Source organism: Carassius carassius, chromosome 3 (genome assembly GCF_963082965.1).
Source record: "Carassius carassius chromosome 3, fCarCar2.1, whole genome shotgun sequence".
NCBI lineage: Eukaryota > Metazoa > Chordata > Actinopteri > Cypriniformes > Cyprinidae > Carassius > Carassius carassius.
The window spans coordinates 31,934,543-31,954,177 of NC_081757.1; the positions used below are offsets into that span (position 1 = coordinate 31,934,543).

The 19,635-nt window shown below is 37.2% G+C and overlaps 1 protein-coding gene across 3 annotated transcripts in view; it reads right to left on the reverse strand.

Moving 5' to 3' along the window:
* Positions 1-17,029: 17,029 nt before the first annotated feature.
* Positions 17,030-19,635, reverse strand: part of LOC132125014 (eukaryotic translation initiation factor 5A-1) — a 44,286-nt gene continuing 41,680 nt past the window's right edge. For 2 of the 3 annotated variants that reach the window (XM_059536236.1, XM_059536220.1), the window contains exon 6: positions 17,030-17,346. The gene's annotated coding sequence lies outside the window, so the exon portion shown is untranslated. Of the gene's footprint in view, positions 17,347-17,463; positions 18,384-19,635 lie in introns of those variants that run through there. The other variant, XM_059536228.1, reaches the window with a different exon arrangement.

Sequence of the window (19,635 nt, forward strand, 5' to 3'; positions counted from 1 at the left end):
ATTGGGATTTCCGACCCCGTAAACGGCCGTAAATCTCCCTAATTTTCGGCAGTTGACAACAATTTACAGCCTGTGAACGTCGCGTTCGTCTGTGCCGAAAATTGTCGGAAACGAACCATGACGTATGCAGAGCGTAAATAGCATATGAATAGCAGCTCTTGCCAAAGAAAGGCTTGAATTTCCTCACTCACTATTGGTTGAACCCACGTGGGTTAAACAAGAAAAATCACTCGTGATTGGTTGGCAGATCTGTTACTATTGGTCACCCTCGCTCATTATAAATTCAAAAAATTATAATATTCATATAAATAATATAAATTATTTTTTTATATTCATAAATTCAAAAAATTATAATATTTATATAAATTATTTTTTTATTCATAATATGCTATTCTGTGGTATATTCATGTCATTGTTAACCTATGGACTACACTTATTACCATCAAGGACATGAATTTATAAAGGAAAGGAAAATTTGCCAGGGTTTATTCAAAGAAAGAGCTTTATTAGCACAAACACAAAACAATATACACCTTTGTACAATGCATAGATCATCTGCACACACAACAAATTGGAAGCTCAGTGTCTGTTTTCATCTTTGGAGCTGTAGGTGACTAGTGGCGTTCTCTCTGAGTTCGATCCACTTTGAAAACGTTATGGTGCGTTGCCCAGCATTTAGGAGTCGCCTCTAATAAGGACTGCAGCATGGCACAGAGCTCTCTGAGCTCCTGGCTGGTGGTTGAACTTCATCGGACATCAGATCTATGGTGGCACACTTCCAAATGTCCAGGTCACCCTCACCTAGCACACTGTCTCGCTTCTAGCAGATGTAAAAACAACCAATACAGACAATCAGTACTGTGATGCACTGTGTGTGGACACAAAACATCTATTAATGCACGTGAAACATTGACTAAATATCTTACCCTCTTTCTTCTCGCTCCACTCTGAGCTGAACTCTTCACAGCTTCGGCCTGCAATGCCAGATCTGGGTGTTTGTACCTGAAGTTCCTGCGTACTGTCTCGTAGTACGTCTTACAGGCAGCTGGAAAACAATTTAATGATAGTGATATGAATTAAAACAACGCAAGTCACAGTAGAATGAAACAAGGAGAAAATAGTAAAAGTTACTTACAATGTCGTCATGATCAGAGTCATGAAAATCTGGACTTGGAGACATAGCTCCGAGTAAATGTGAGGTTACGCCCTCGTTATGAGACGAGGTTACTCTGTGAAAACAAAATGTATGATTAAGATCGGTATCTATAAAGGATCTATTTTCTTATACAAGAGAATGAAAGCATATTCTTTGAATCTTACCTTTAAAATGTTTTTAAGTTTTTATGAAAGTAAAAAATAAAAGAATGTAAGATTATTGTTTGTTGTTGTTTGTACCTGAAGTTCCTGCGAACTGTCTCGTAGTACGTCTTACAGGCAGCTGGAAAACAATTTAATGATTTCATTAATACGCTTAATTAAGAGTGAGAACCTACTCATCTTGAATGGACCAAAAAAAGCAAGTGTTTTGGTTTCATCTTTCCATAGAACATTTGAAAAGTAACTGTAACTACTGGAACTTCAAACGGACGGGGACGACCAGACTCTGACCATAGAACGCTGCCCGTTTGAAGTTCCAGTAGTGTCATTTACTTTTCAAATGTTCTAGGAAAGATGAGACAAAAACATAGGCTTTTTTTGTCCATTTAGGATGAGTAGGTTCTCACTCTTAATTAAGCGGCTTAAATAAATCTGACCAGCACTGTATATATTTAAAATAGATTAATCACAAGCAGTAAAACATTGGCCTGGTTAAAACCAGACCCTTTTCAGTTGAAACTGAGTTAGGGTCTGGCAAAGCCTATTTGACGTCTCGTTTCTAAAGGGGCGTCACCGATGGACCTCGTTCAAATGCCTCTGGGCGCAATTTGATAGACCTAAAACCAATCAGAGCGATGAAGGAGATGACGTATGCAGAGCGAATCCAGTCGGTAAGACAGCGATAACATCTTTTTTAGATATGAAGGCTTCAAGTGTTGTTCTTTGCTCGGGTTTTAACGCAAAGTTAAAGTTTAAATCACTTAAAACAGACGCGATAGCAGTTTCGAACGAATGTTCCTCTACAGCATCCATCTTTGTAATGTACAAAATCTGCTTTACCGTCGCTGCGCTGTCGTCATCGTGTAAACCCCGCCTCAACGTTTCTGATTGGTGCCGCGATTTCGGCGGCACAGAAACGAGCTAGATAGTCCTCTTTGCCAAACTATTCTGTAGAGAGACTTGAAATTCGCCGGAAGTAGTCTGGGTTTTCCCAGGCTAGTAAAACATTACTTGTCTTGAATGGAGTGTGACTTTGTGAAGAGCAATGTTTTGTGCAGGGGGAAAAGTACTTACCAGGAGTGAACATTTCACTGCCAGGACACTCCTCTTGGCTAGACATGGCACAATCTTTATTAGATAAAACACATGAATAAGCCTGTGACTTATGTTGTACACAACACAATATTATGTTTAAGTTGTCATCAGTACTCACAAGTATTGTGCAACATGCTGGTGTCCTCAATGGGCTGCAGCTTCCTTCGTACATTATTGAAGGGGGTATCTTGACGCTTATACAGAGGTAAAATATATAAAGTTAAAGAATTTAATTTTTAAACTGCAATTATAAATTAAGAGAAAACGATTACCGAATTCATACCGATATTCTCATCCGAATCCAATAATACTGCAAAATAAAATCAATCATTTGTATAAAATTTCATGCCCAATTTGTATCAACCGATTTTATATTTCAAATGTATAAAAATTTATGAAAATGAGAATACCATTTCTAACAGAACCCTCCGATTTTTTTTTTGATTTTTTTTTAGTGAGCTTCCTCATTAAGTTAACGTTAGATCTAAGTTAATCACCTCATCGTCCTTCTCCTCTGCCTGGTAACGTTGTTACGTTAGGTGTCACATTCACAACGCATATTTAATAAATTAGACAATTCACCTTTAAACCCACCTTGCATCATCTGTGAACCCCGTAGCAAGCTGCTATATTTATTTTTTTATTTTTATTTTTTATTGAAGTGTCAAAATTTACAACAATAACTGGCTTAGATATAATTCACAGAAATATAATTGCATACAGGGAACGGAGCATGTAAAATAATAATAAAAATATAAACAAAAATAATAAATGACAAATAATAAATTAAGACAGTAGTTAAGGGGCTTCAGTTAATTTTAAAGCATCAATAAAATTAAGCAATTTACTTGCTGTTTTCTTCTTCATAAACAACAGGGACTTATAGTACAATGCAAATTCTCTCTTGAAGACAGAAAAAAGAGGCTGTGTCTTTATCCATTTACATTTGTGGATGAAAAATTTACCAGAAATAATTAAAGTGTTTAAAAGCAGATCATGGTTTTTGTCCTTCATTATAATTCCAAATGTAATGTTATCTCTAGTGAAACTAGAGAGAGACTGGAGATAAGGCTCCAACCAATCATACATGTCACACCAAAATGTGTTACTGTAAGGGCAGAAGAAAAACAAATGATCTGTGGTCTCTATTTCTTCATCACAGAATATACAGTTTGTTAGTTCAAATTTAAATCTACGTGAAAGGAGGTCACTTGAAGGATAAATGTCATTCATGACTTTGAAGTGAAGCTCTTTAGCTTTTGGTGATATAGGTAATCTAAAAAAATCTGTACGCAGTTTTTTCAGAGAAGAATGATTGAAGATAAGATAAGATGCATTTCGGCTATATTGCATTGGGTATAAGGTCAGAGTAAAGAGATCACCGAACACTTTGTTTTGCAGAGTCCTACTACAGAACTGGTGACCAGCAATCATCAGTGAAGGCAGAGAAGGAGGGTTGAGCAAATGAGGTAGTGCATTTTTTGCCATCAAAAGGAAGGCAGAAGGGACGCTTTGGATAACCATATTATAATGTTTACGATTGCACTGAAAATTAAATTTTGTACCAAAATCTTCAAAAGATAAAATATTGCCATAACTGTCCAGTAAATGTGTGAGAGACCAAATGTTGTTTTCCATCCATTCATTAAAATACATGGACTTATTTCTAAAGAGAATAAATCTGCAATTCCAGATGGGAACATCATGGGGAGTGAAATTGTGTTTGTACAATAGTTTCCAATATAGCAAAACTTGTGAATGAAATGCAGACAGTTTTACAGGAAGTTTTGGAACATCAAAATCACAGCACAAAAAGAAATCAATTCCTCCCATTTTTTTAAACAATTCCCTGGAGACACAATACCAGAAGCTACTACTATTTGCGAGAAAGCATCTTAGCCATTTCATCTTTAATGTTCCGTTTATACAATCAATGTCTATGGCTTGTAGCCCACCATCTTCATAGTCTTTCACTATAGTTGCTTTTTTAAGATAATGGGGTTTTCTTTTCCAGATGTAATCAAAGTTTAATGTATTGATGGATTTAACGGCTTTTTTAGGGATAGGTAGAGAAAAGGCTGGGTAAATACACCTGGAAAGGCTTTCCATTTTGGTTATAAAAATGCGACCAAATAGAGAAAGATCTCTATTCAACCATCTGTCTAATCTTGATTTACATTCATCCATTTTATTCCATACATTTGATGTTTCACTCATCTTAGTATCTTTGGTTATATAAATACCCAAGTATTTGACTGCAGTTTTAATAGGGATACCATATGCTGCCTGAAGGTGGCAGTCATGTATAGATAACAACTCACATTTTTTCAGTTTCAGTTGTAATCCAGAGGCTTTTGAAAATGAGTCTATAGTTTCAGTAGCCTTTGGGACCTGCTCAAGATTTTTAAGGAATAGAGTGGTATCGTCGGCCAGCTGACTTATAACTATTTGGTTATCGAATACATTTAACTGTTCGATATCTGAATTTTTAATGAGGACTGACAACATTTCAGCTGCAATTATGAATAGCGAGGGTGAAATGGGACAGCCTTGTTTTATCCCTCTGTTGATCGTGAAGCGAGGCGTAGTGCCACCTGAGAGAGACACTGAGCTGTTGGTGTCATTATAAAAACATTTTATAGCGTTTATAAATTTTTCCCCAAAACCACATAATTCTAGAGCCTTAAAAATAAAAGGGTGTTCTACTGAGTCAAACGCCTTGTAAAAATCCAAAAAAAGAATAAAGCCATCATCATTAACATGCTCATTATACTCAAGTAGATCAAGAACAAGGCGAACATTATTGTGAATTGATCTACCTCTCATAAATCCTGATTGAGTGTCACTTATTATTTGAGGGAGACCTTCTTTGAGACGATTTGAAAAAATGTGAGTTAGCAATTTATAATCATTGTTTAATAGTGTTATCGGCCTCCAGTTGTCTAAGACTTTGGGATCTTTGTTTGGTTTCGGAATGAGAACGATTACACCTTGTCTTAACGTCTCTGGAAGTGATTGGTTGTTTAACGCTTCTTTAAGTGTTTCAAATAAAAGTTCTTTGATATGATCCCAGAAATGCTTATAAAAATTGGCTGTCAGGCCGTCTAGGCCAGGGGAGCGGTCAGAAGTCAGACAATGCAACGCCTTTTCTAGCTCACTATATGTGATCTCTGCCTCACAGGTATTTTGGAAGTCCTCATTTATTTGGGGAATAAATTCTCTAATTTTATTAAAGAAAGCCTCTGATGCATCAGCCGAGAATCTAGAAGAGTATAAATTACTGTAAAAGGTATAAACTTCATTAGTTATAATATTAGGATTAGAGCATTCATTTTCATTAATGATCAGTATTCCTATGTTATTCCTTTCTTGGCGAGTTTTCTCTAGTCTACAGAAATAAGATGAGTTTCGTTCTCCTTCCTCGATCCATCTTGCTCTGGATCTGATGAAGGCTCCGTTTGCTTTTCTTGTATAAATATTATCTAATTTGGTATGTAGTGTAAGTAGCTTTCTTTTATCACTATCTGTAAGCGTGGGTTTATTACAACAGAGACTTATCTCTCTTGTTAAGTTAGTCTCCTCTAAAAGGGTAGATTGTTGCAATTGTTTACTAAAAGAGATTGAAAAGTTTCTTATTCTGAATTTTAAAAATTCCCATTTGGAGCTATAAGACAAAAGGTTTGGGTCTTGAATAATTTCATCAATTATGTCTTTAACCCCTTGGCTATACTTTTCAGACTGTAACAGGCTGGCATTCAGTTTCCAATAACCCTTGTTTCGTTTAGGATTATTACTGGGTTTCAAGGTGAGATTAATAAAGCAGTGGTCAGATAGCGGAGCAGAAGATATAGAGCAGTCAGATATTAAGTCTTTTACACTGTCAGAGATTAACCAAAAGTCAATCCTTGATTTGATTGAACCATCCGGTTTAAACCAAGAGAAGTTTTTTAAATTGGGGTTTATAAAGCGCCATGGGTCAGACAGATTATGAATGCTACAGAAACTGACTAAATGAGGGTTATAGTGATGGCTATGAAACTTGGTGGGTGAGCGGTCTAACCATTCATTAAATACCATATTGAAGTCTCCTCCTAAGATAATATTAGTTGTTGGATAACGTAATTTCAAATTTTTAACAAGATCATCAATTTCAGAAAGAAGATTTTTGTTTTGGTTTACATTGTTATAGCCATAGATATTTCCCAAGATAATAAAAGAGTCTTTAACCGAAAGAACGCATAGTATCCAGTGACCATCTGTGCTCTTTTTGGATGTCACAATTTTCCCAGGGAAGTTGTTCAGAAGGATAGCAGTACCAGCAGAACGATTAGTTCCATGACAGAATAGGATTTTATCACCCCACTGATTGGACCAAAATTTTTCATCCTTATCAGTTGAGTGAGTCTCTTGCAGCAGGACACAGTGTGGTTTCTTGCTTTTACAGAAGAGGAAAATTGCTTTTCGCTTGATGCTGTCTCTGAGGCCCCTTGCATTAAATGAAATGAAACATAAATTAGAATCAACAGTGAACATTAAACAGGAACTTACCACTTAAGAAAAAAAAAACAACCCGAGGTAAATCAGCAGGAGAAAACTGCGTTGGAATGAGAACATAGGCAGTGTCCCCTTAAAAACAGTCAACTTGGATGTCCTTCATAGAAATGTAAACAAATTTCATCACATTAGACAGTGAAATGATAGTGAACCGCAGTGTGGTTAAGGAACCACAATTCTTTTCCCATTTATGTATCCATTTGGGCCCCTGAAGTAAGCCTGCTGACCTGCTTCTCTGGCCTGCTTAATCTGAGGCCACACTGCTGCTCTCGCCTCCCGGTCGGCTGGTAGGATGTGCTCGGCGAAACTTACATTCAAAGTCAAAGTCAAAGTCACCTTTATTTATATAGCGCTTTAAACAAAATACATTGCGTCAAAGCAACTGAACAACATTCATTAGGAAAACAGTGTCAATAATGCAAAAATAATAGTTAAAGGCAGTTCATCATTGAATTCAGTTATGTCATCTCTGTTCAATTAAATAGTGTCTGTGCATTTATTTGCAATCAAGTCAACGATATCGCTGTAGATGAAGTGTCCCCAACTAAGCAAGCCAGAGGCGACAGCAGCAAGGAACCGAAACTCCATCGGTGACAGAATGGAGAAAAAAACCTTGGGAGAAACCAGGCTCAGTTGGGGGCCAGTTCTCCTCTGACCAGACGAAACCAGTAGTTCAATTCCAGGCTGCAGCAAAGTCAGATTGTGCAGAAGAATCATCTGTTTCCTGTGGTCTTGTCCTGGTGCTCCTCTGAGACAAGGTCTTTACAGGGGATCTGGGGCTCTAGTTGTCCTGGTCTCCACTGTCTTTAAGGGATGTAGAGGTCCTTTCTAGGTGCTGATCCAGCATCTGGTCTGGATACGTACTGGGTGACTGCAGTGACCCTCTGATCTGGACACAGACTGGATCTGGTGGCCACGGTGACCTCGGTACAAGAGAGAAACGGACAAATATTAGCGTAGATGCCATTCTTCTAATGATGTAGCAAGTACATAGGGTGTTATGGGAAGTGTTTCCGGTTCCGGTTTACCTAATTAATGCAGCCTAAAAATCCTTTAACGGATTTGGATAATAAAAGCATATTAGTATGTTATGTGTATGCCAGGTTAAAGAGATGGGTCTTTAATCTAGATTTAAACTGCAAGAGTGTGTCTGCCTCCCGAACAATGTTAGGTAGGTTATTCCAGAGTTTAGGCGCCAAATAGGAAAAGGATCTGCTGCCCGCAGTTGCCCTCGCTTTCTTAAACGAGACAGGTATTTTAGTAGGGGTGTCAGGAAGAGGACGGCTCAGGCTCACCTTCGTGGGGGAGGTTTCCATGTTGTTACCATCGGCACCAGCACAGTAATCATGAGGGAGAAGTGCTGTCGCTGCTGCATTAGCTTTCTTCATCTTGTTAGATATCGGCATTTCAGAGTGTGAAACTCGTGCTGAGTAAGTCAAATTGGTCACGTATCAATGTAGTTTCGTTTGTGTAGGTATTTATTCTTAAAAGAAGGACTAGTCTAATAGTTTGGGGACAAACAAACGGAGCTCTGGATTATTGAGTGCTCAGTTCGCCATCTTCGCCGGAACTCCCTAGCAAGCTGCTATATGGACACAAGCTAACTTAGTTAGCAAAGAGCTAAGTTAGCCAGTCAGACTCAGAACTCTATCCCATGCTGCTATCGGTTTACGTGCAGTTTAGTGTCCCAAATTGACGTATTCTCTCGTGTACAGCTAAAATAACATGGAAACTGAACATGAACCATGAGCAACAAGCTAACTAAAAAAAAATAAAAAAAGCGCCAAAAGCTGCTGTGAAAACCGCTGACTCCATTGCTCATTCGCGGCGGCTGTGTAACCATAAAAGATTTAAAAGTTGAAGTTTAAGACAATAACGCTAAACTACCTAAGACTATACGTACACAATGGACATTGGATTTATTAGGTTGACCGAACTTACATTCAGTTTAGAGGAAACGATAAGTTCATCATGGTCATGATCATGGTTCACCAGCAATGGAGTCTTCTTCTTCTTCTTCCGGCGGTTGGCATCCAGCTTATTGGTGCATTACCGCCCCCTCTGGCCGGAAGTGGGCGCAACAATGCATTGCGCTAGTTCTTTGTTTTGAAACGTTTCAAAGTTTAAAACAAAGTTAATGAAAACAAAAGTAAACGATTTAGTTAAAATATTTATCTAAAATATTGTAAAATATAAGAATTACGCTATCTTTGGTCCTATTAACAAAATATAATATACTAGGCCTACTATTAACAAATGTTAAGTGTTTTAACAGTTAAAATTACTTTATCCATTTTTGTTGAGTCAAACGAACCATATATATTAAGCAAAACTAAGATATATATATCTTAGTGATATATATATATATATATATATATATATATATATATATATATATATATATATATATATATATATATGAGCTCCTGGCTGCGAACGGATGGTGGATGAACAATCCATCCAGACACCCCGCCAACAATGCCGTCTTCTTCATCTGACATCAAATCTATGGTGGCGCACTTCCAAATGCCCACCTCATCCTCAGCTAGCACACTCTGTCTCGCTTGTAGCAGCTGTAAAAACAACCAATACAGACAATCAGTACTGTGATGCACTGTGTGTGGACACAACACATCTATTAATGTACATGAAAAATAGTCACATTGACTAAAAATCTTACCCTCTTTCTTCTTGCTCGACTCCGAGCTGAACTCTTCACAGCTTCGGCCTGCAATGCCAGATCTGGGTGTTTGTACCTGAAGTTCCTGCGTACTGTCTCGTAGTACGTCTTACAGGCAGCTGGAAAACAATTTAATGATAGTGATATGAATAAAAACAACGCAAGTCACAGTAAAATTAAACAAAGGAGAAAATAGTAAAAGTTACTTACACACAATGTCTTCATGATCAGCGTCACGAAGATCTGGACTTGCTGACATAGTTTCAAGTAAATGTGAAGTTACGCCCTCGTTAATTTCTGAATCAAAGCCTGTAATTAGAGAGAGGGGCAACAGCCCTCCTGGTAAGATCATTTAGTTTCTTTACATTTAGGCTACTGAAGATGATTGTGTGTTAAGTGTCCACGACTTTTACTTTGATTTGTGATAGTTTTCACGATGACTTGATGAATTATGCTCTGCTGCTCATCTGAGGCAATGCGTGTTGCAGTGTCGTCATATCTGACTAAAAGAATAACATTTAGCCTAGAACACGCTCTCACGTGTTTATTTTTTAATAAACCACATTAAACAACATATACAAATGAAATAATCTTTAGAGTAATCTTATAAAGCCACAGCTATCATTACTAAGCGCGAAGCATTGACAGTGAATGAAACGCAGCGTGCACGCGCGTGAACCAATGGTGTAGGCCTAGCCTAAACAGAGGACGCGCCACGGGGTTTTAAACAGAAAGAACGTAGCTTATGTTTGTATGCAGGCCTACGGAATTTATATTCACAATACTTAATAAGTAATATTATTTTATTGCATTTATATTAGTTGTTTGAAGAGTTTAAAAAAACAGCCTGCAAGTCGGTTGGACTAAAAGGGGGAAAAAATAATAGTTGGGTCGGCGGTAGGCTACTAAATTGACAGGGTCGGTCGGGTTACGGCAAACAAGAATATTTTTAAGGATGGCCAACTATAACTCACTTTAACTATAACTCACTTTATTTTGGGCTATCTCAGGTCTCTCTCTCTTGTCTACATCTAGTTCAAAACGCAGCGGCTAGACTTCTCACCGGGACACGCAAATATGAGTCAATATTTTATTCGAACTCCACTGGCTACCTGTCATATTCAGGATTGATTTTAAAATTTTACTATATGTGTATAAAGCTCTTAACAAACCGGCCCCCAATATCTGACCAATCTCCTCTGCCCGTACACTCGTACTCTGAGATCCAGTGATCACTGTCTTCTCAACGTGCCCAGATCCAGACTTAAGAAAACGAGGCAACTGCACTTTTGCGACTGCATGCCCAAAACTTTGGAACAGTCTACCCCTCTATATCAGACTAGCTCCCTCAATTTCCATCTTCAAAACATCCTTATTTATTCTCTCCTGCTTTTAATACCCCTTGACTATGATAGGCCTACAACTATTGCCTTTTTTATTGTCCTGTTTCTACCCTGCATTTTATCTATTGCCCAGAGCACTTTGGTCAGCCTTGGCTGTTTATAATTGTGCGTTATAAATAAATATTGTATTGTATTTTTTTTTTTGAATTAAGTTAATACCTTTTAGTCACCTGGGATAAAACTCCCCCTGCTTCCCTCATTTGCATTTGTAAAGCTCACACCAGTCTCATTTACATGTTAAAGCATTAGTGTGAGGGGGGTCACGGGGGAAAACCTGCAAAGCAAGTTCCACGTCAATTTCCGACAATTTCCGACAGTTTGCAGTGTTGCCTGTAAATTGCCGTTTACAGTCGTAAACCTGAACTTCCACGACAATCTACAGCGCCGGTAACTGTCGAAAATCCCACTTTTCATGAGTGGAACTGTTCCTCAGGGGGTCTATAGTACACTGTCTGATGCGATACTGTCATTACTGCTGTGGTGTTGGGAAATGTCAACACTTGTTGACACTTTATTTTTTCGTTAATTTAGCCACTGTATTGAATAAATACCTGGGGTTATGTTTGTTTTCTTCTAAAAGAGAAGAAAAGTAATCGCATATAGCAGTTTTTAATGCTTTTCTGTAGGGTAGGTTACTTTCCCGCCAAGCAATACGAAATACCTCTAGTTTTGTTTTCCTCCAGCTGCGCTCCATTTTTCGGGCTGCTCTCTTTAGGGTGCGAGTATGCTCATTATACCATGGTGTCAAACTGTTTTCCTTAACCTTTCTTAAGCGTAGAGGAGCAACTGTATTTAAAGTGCTAGAAAAGAGAGAGTCCATAGTTTCTGTTACATCATCAAGTTGTTCTGAGGTTTTGGATATGCTAAGGAATTTGGATACATCAGGAAGATAACTTAAAAAGCAGTCTTTTGTGGTAGAAGTGATGGTTCTTCCATACTTGTAACAAGAAGTAGAATTTACAATTTTGGCTATATGAAGTTTGCACAAAACTAAATAATGATCTGAGATATCATCACTTGACTGCATAATTTCAACACTATAAACATCAATTCCATGTGACAGTATTAAATCTAGAGTATGATTTCGACAATGAGTAGGTCCTGAAACGTGTTGTCTAACCCGAATAGAGTTCAGAATGTCTATAAATGCTGATCCCAATGCATCTTTTTCATTATCAACATGGATATTAAAATCACCAACTATTAAAACTTTATCTGCAGCCAGAACTAACTCAGATGTAAAATCACCAAACTCTTTAATAAAGTCTGTATGGTGCCCTGGTGGCCTGTATACAGTAGCCAGTACAAACATAACAGGGGATTTATCATTAACATTTGTTTCTCTGGATAATGTTATATGAAGCACCATTACTTCAAACCAGTTATAATTTAAGCCTGCCCTCTGAGAAATCCTGAAAACATTGCTATAAATTGAAGCAACACCTCCCCCTTTGCCTTTTAGACGCGGCTCATGTTTATAACAGTAATCTTGGGGGGTGGACTCATTTAAAATAATGTAGTCATCAGGTTTTAGCCAGGTTTCTGTCAAACAGAGCACATCCATATAATGATCAGTGATCATATTATTTACAAAAAGTGTTTTCGTAGAAAGGGATCTGATATTCAATAAGCCAAGCTTTATCATTTGTTTATCCATATTGCATCTGTTTTTTATTTGTTGAACCTCAATTAAATTGTTAATCTTAACTTGGTTATGAAACCTATGTTATTCTGTGGGCACCACTTATACATACAGCCATTGAGTGATGACAATCTGCTATGCATCTCGTCACCACGGTAAGCAGGGAGGGGACCAGAGCATATTACAGTGTCTGACATCGTGCTTGCAAGTTCAAATCTTTAATGTTATTTTTAGTGATCTCCGACTGGCGAAGTCGAATATCATTAGCGCCGGCATGAATAACAATCTTACTGTATTTGCATTTAGCATTAGCCAGCACTTTTAAATTTGCCTAGATGTCAGGCGCTCTGGCTCCCGGTAAACATTTGACTATGGTGGCTGGTGTCTCTATATTCACCTTCCGTACAATAGAATCACCAATAACTAGAGCACTTTCATCAGGTTTCTCAGTGGGTGCATCACTGAGTGGGGAGAACCTGTTTAATGTTTTGATCGGAACAGAAGAGCGGTGTTTTGACCCACGACTACGCTGCCTCACTGTCACCCAGTTGCCCTGCTGCAGGGGCTCTGTTGCCAGAACCGAACAATGTACAGGAATCCCTGAGATAGACGCATCCAAAGCCGTATCTAGAGCCCTAACATTCTTACTGTCCTCAATTAAAGTTTGGATGCGTGTCTCTAATTCTGAAATCTTCTCTGTCAGCCTAACTATTTCCCTGCATTTATCACATGTGCATCCCTCATCTGCGACAGAGATAGATAAACTGTACATGTGGCAAGAGGTGCAAATAACAATAGCAGGAGAAGCCATTACTCACCGTGCTTGATGAAATATTCTTACTGCGGTTGTTTGATGAACTTGTGAAAAACTGGAGCGAGAGAGAGGAGAGGAGAAAAGAAAACAGCGATAGGTTCGAATGAAAATGCTAATGACAAGCTAACGAGTGCTAACGCTTTGCAGGTGTACTGCAAAAGATTCTAGAGAAAAAATAAATAAAATAAAAACAGCTACACAGGGCAACGATTAGCAACAGAAGGCCAACAGGAAGTAGAGAAAACACTGTCCAACAGCGACACCCGCAGTCAGGGAATGACACCTGTGTCCACTAGTGTAGAAGTAACGCCAGCGTGCTGTTTGAGGGAGAAAAGTTTCACCGTTTGAGGGAGAAAAGAACTTAAAATGCACTTTCAGTTTGGATCATACAGGTAAGAGCAATACATCAATCAAATCTGTAAATGGTGTACTTTTATTTGTATACACACATAATAAGAAAACTTTGTGCATTTATAAAATAAAGAAAACAAACAGAGTGTGCTGTCTGCAGCCTTGGTCTGCGTGATCTTCATTTAGAAATGCTTATTAAAATGAACTGAAACTCAACAAATACTCCACAAAGAGATATGAGAGATATTTCTATAGAAATCTTGACATGTTTATTGACAACAAATATTAAAGGTGCTCTAAGTGATGTCACACATTTTTTAGGCCAAAACATTTTTTTGTCATATCCAGCAAACATCTCCTCACTATACGCTAGCTGCTTGTCCCCTGAACACACTGTAAAAAAACGGGGTCTCTCTAGACATCACAGGCTCCACAAACAACAAGAAAAACAAACTGGGCTCACCCGCACCACAAAACATAACAAACTGTTCCAGCCAATAACCGACAAGAAAGATTTGGGGGTGGGGTTTGGGGGGTTAGTAAACGGATGAGGAGGAGGGACAGTCTAGCTAGCCTCCGTTTTGTTTGACAACAATTTGAACGTCAACAAGAAGTTACGACTCCGGCATCACTTAGAGCACCTTTAAGTAATAAAGTAATCCATATGAAACCAACGCGATCTCCAGTCTTTGACGTCTCACTTCACTAACTCTTATGCGACCCTGTCCACGTGCTATAGATATATAATCATCCATGTGAAGCTCGCGGCGCGTAAACATTAATATCATGTTTTTAAATATGATGCTTTCATTCTAAACATGGTGATTATCTCCAAGGACACCCAACATAATATGGTATTTAGCAACTGAATCTAACCATATCATGTCAACAAATGGAAAAGCAGTCTTTTAGCAGTCTATTAATTATCATGTTAATCACAGCGCCTTTAGTCGCTACAGCGGAGGCGTTTTTCACCCCAAATACCATACATTTACATGTTCTTTATTTAAAAACCGTTGCTTTAATTATCATAAACAAAACTGAAAATCATAAATATGCATTGATTTTTTTTTAGCTATTCTCTTGTTAGCTATACTTAAATCTACAACATTTAAAAAAACAAAACAAAATATTAGATCAAGCAAGCACAGAATCAACTTTGCTGTGCTGCGCACGATCGCGTCAGAGATCAAACAGATAACCCCCCTTGTTTAGTTCTGTTTTTGACAAAAGCACATATCGGACAATTTTAAAAATAGCAGCATAAACACAACTGATTTCAAATTTAATTCAAGCACTTTCAAGGACCTATGTTAGTTTTCAAGTACTTCCCAGGCCTTGAATCCATATGTCTGAAATTCAAGTACTTTCAAGAAGGGTGGGAACCCTGCAGTGAAGATGAAGAAGATAATGACATGCTCTCCTGGTGCTTATTTATAGTCACGCCGATAGTGACGTCGGAGGCTGTCGCCGGCCAACAAGATGGTGTTTTTTCAATGTATGCTTCAGTCACGACGAGGTGTTCACCAAAGCGACCCCCTAGAGGACGCAGTTCGAAGTTTCCTCGAAAGGGAACTGTACAGTACATTGTTAGTTGCTGCTTTACAATTTTAAGAAAAACATTATAAAAAAAAATAATAATAATTTATTTTCATTTGAACCTTAATATACACCTTTTATTTCAGTATTAAAGAAGTTATTGGATAATTAAAAAAACAAATTGTAGATTTTGTGGGGATGAAGCTTTCTTATATTACTGACAGATAGATTAACTTAATTTATTATGTTTTAGGCTCCATTCCTGAATTAATCTCAACCAGCATCACGGCATGCTTTCCTCCCTCACACTGGACAGTGTGTCCTGTCACCATGGAAAACTTCACTAAATTCTAAAAGTATGATCTTGCCAAGGTACCAGGCTACAGAAAACTATTTTCGGAGGCTCACCTTAGAGAGCTAAAAGCCACTTCATCTTCTTTCTTTTTTTTACAGTGTAATAAATGTCCCATGCAGCAAATATTGCTGTTTTATAAATGTTGTTAATAAGGAATGTTCTTACACTTGATGAATCAAAGAAAAGATGTCATGGTTTTCTGATGGTTTAAAAAAAAAAAAAATACAGGTCCTACTTTGTTAGGGGTTCGACATACAAAACAAAAAACTCAAGAGCCAAAGGTTGAACAAGCCACAATTTAAATTTTCTGCAGATTTCAGAGCTTTTTGGTTAGTACGCTGTCTGTATATTTTAACTTCAAGTTTAGTGTTAAAAATGCTAATAATATACAAATATTATTCTCCCACATTACATTAATAGTTTACCAACCAACAGTTAGTCTTTTAATGCCTTTGTCTTTTTCAGTTTGCCAACAGCAGCCAATATATGGTCGCTATATTGTAACACCGGAATGCATCACAAACAGAAATAAAGACATGATTTAGGTGCTCTTTTTAAAATTGGGTTGTGTTGTCTTGTTAGAAAACAAATTTGTATTTATTTTTGTCTTAATCACAGTATTGGAACAAACAAAAACTTAACTTACTGTATTTAAGTCTAGGGTAATGTGCATGACTGTAAAATCAGTCCTGCATGGGATACAACTGATTTTAAAGGGGAGTAGTAGTACAATTTTTTTTTTTTTCAAATCAAACCCTCAAACTTAAAATCCAGGAATTGGGGTACTTGATTCTTTGTCCTTCAAACATGAACGGCAAGCATTAAGCAAAGCACTACAGGTCAAGACTGAGTACATTATAGGCAGAAGTATGTGTCTGATTATTTCAATGAAATATAAGGCTAATGGAACCTTCTTCCACTTCAGAGCATACCCAAACATCCAAAACTTGGGAAATTTTGATAAAATGGTGATGCTTGCTTCCCCTGTTATCAGTCTAATCAGGGGAGTGGGAGTGCGGGGAGAGAGGGGGAGGAGCAAAAAGTGATTCAAAGTCTTACTGCATCATCCATCTTTAGACACAAACCTGCATCCTATCACTCGTCATTGCCTTTGTATCTGTCCTGTACAGGAGATTCTGCACGGATTCTTTTTCTTTTTTTTACCCTTCCTTTGCACTATAATTGCTCATAAATAAAATGAACCACATAACAGACCTCTTATAGCTATTTACCATTGTGATTTAAGTTAGCAAAAATTTAAATCATCTTAAAATTAAAACAGACACTCATGCTAGTAAAGACAGTTATGATGTGCCCAACCAGACCATAAATAAATACAAATAAAACCTTTTCCCACCCCAGCCATTCATCATTATGGTACTTACTTTCCACTCATTTATGTCTATTTCTGTTATTTATTTCTTGTGTACCTTTTGTTTTATTAAATATATTTTCTAGTTTTTGACTCACACATGGGCTATTAAAATAAAAGAAAAAAAAATAGAGAGAGAAAGAATAAGAAAGAAAAAAGGAGGGAGAATAGGATTGCTGAGGTCTAATGCTCTCATATCCGGGTCCAGTGCATCTTGTCAACCCCTGAAAGGAAGAAAGTACAGGCAGGAATGAGTGAATGAGTGATAAAAGTAACATAAGCAAGGAAATAGAAAAAAAGATGAAGATAAAGGTAAGTCCATATCCACAACACTCAAATAGTAGGATAAAAGCTTGTAAAAAATCTTCAATCAAAAATATATGGCTGTCCAAAACAAAGTTTCTATATAAATGTAGACAAGGGTCTATAGAAATAATTGGGTTCTCCATTACTAAACGGAGTCTGAAATAATTGCTTGAATATATGCCATCCTTTTTGAAGCCCAAAGTCAAAGTGCACAATAAGCCACTACGCAATCACTTAATGACTCTCCCATTAGCTCAGAGGAACATCAGATATGGGTAATTTTAACACATGATAGTTTATACTGCTTCTTGAAGTTATTTTACAATACAGCATGTTTAGTTTTTTTTTTTTTTTTAAGCTGGTAAAGTAAAATACAAAATGAAACCCAAAAATTATATTTACATCTTAGTCACTGCTTTTATATAACAGATACATCAAACACTGCAGCAGTCATACATCTGTGTTACACAAAAGTGCCTGTGTGCAGACAGCAAAGTATTCTATGTAAAGTGGGTTTCCATTATAAATCCTTGTTTAAAACCCTTTTGTATATACATTATTAAACATCCTGGACTGATTACTGATTCCATCTAGACAAAGATAAAAAAAAATAATAATAATATGTGACCCTGGACCACAAAACCATTCAAGTCGCTGGGTTATATTTTTAGCAATAGCCAAAAAAAAAAAATCATTAGGATCTTAGGTAAAGATCATGTTCCATGAAGATATATATATATTTTAAATTTTGTTAATGCAGACTGCTCTACACCCCTCTACTACGCGAACTTTCATGAGTACGGTTGCCAGATATCAAGAGCTCAAATCCCAGAATCAGAGCTTCACTGTTACATAGATACATTTTCTTCCCGGTGTTTTGCTTATCTTAAGCAATCTGGCAACCATGCACACACAAACGCTTGCTCCTCATTGTGGAAGCGCCACCGCAGATGATCTGAAAAACAAACAAAGCTGAAGTTTAGCATCTGAAAGAAAGCGTCATTCAGCCGGCCTGTGTTCTGTCATGAGATCTCAACTGTACTGTTTGCCATTGTGCTCGCTGTATAAAAAAACTCAATTGCTGTTGTATGAATAGAGGTATATGGACTATGGCAATGTGGAATTACTAATAGGAATTTAACTTTTATAATATTTTTCATTTGTTTCACCAGAGAGAGTGTATAGGTCTTTGATATATGTGTGCGTGTGTGTGTATATATATATTTATTTATATATAACTATAAATATATAAAATAAATACATGTGTTTTCAGCCAATAGCTCCCCATATGACAGTTTTTAGTAGCAATGGGAACATAGTTTCATGCCAAAGAGGTTCTCTTAAACCAGAGACAGTAGACAGACTTGTGTTCTTAGATAATCACGCACACACACACACACATATATATATATACATATATATATATATATATATATATATATATATACATATATATATATATATATATATATATATATTAGGGGTGTGCAGAGCAGCCAGTATTTGTATCTGTATTTGTATTTGTTAAGGGGGAAAAAGTATTTGTATTTGTATTCGAGTCAAATTAAAAATAGGCGTAAAAATTGCGGGGGTTTTTTGCGTTACACTTCTAATTTACGTTATAGTCTAAGTATTCTTTAATTAAATCTATTATAATAATTATGGATATGAAAATATTGGTTGATATTTTTCCATAAATCCAGTAATGAACATGTAACAAGGAACGTCATTGAAAGAAAATAACATAACAGCCATTTGGTGCTGGTGGGGGGATTTGTGCTTGTGGTGGGGTTGGCAGACAGTACCAGGAGAGGATGCTTTAAGTGCATGTGATTATGCATAGCAGATGTTGACAGATGTTTGATATCTCTGCCTCTGCTGATTTGACTTTTGCCCACATTACATATCACTTTAGTAATATCTGCAGCACTGACTGTAAAATGTTTCCACACAGAACTTGAGCAAGTTTTTTTGGCTAGTGGAGGACCAAGAGATGGCTCAGCAGCAGCCACACTCTTTTCTATTTGGTTGCCCAAATGCATGTGGGGAGCTTAATCTAATTTAATGAGTGACTGGAAGCTATGCTATAATGCTAAGGTTAACTAACCTATAGCCTACATATTGCTGTCTGCAAAAAAAAAAAAAAAAACCCGCTGAACTGTCATAAGTTAAATGTAGCATATAACTCCCACAAGTGCATACAATTC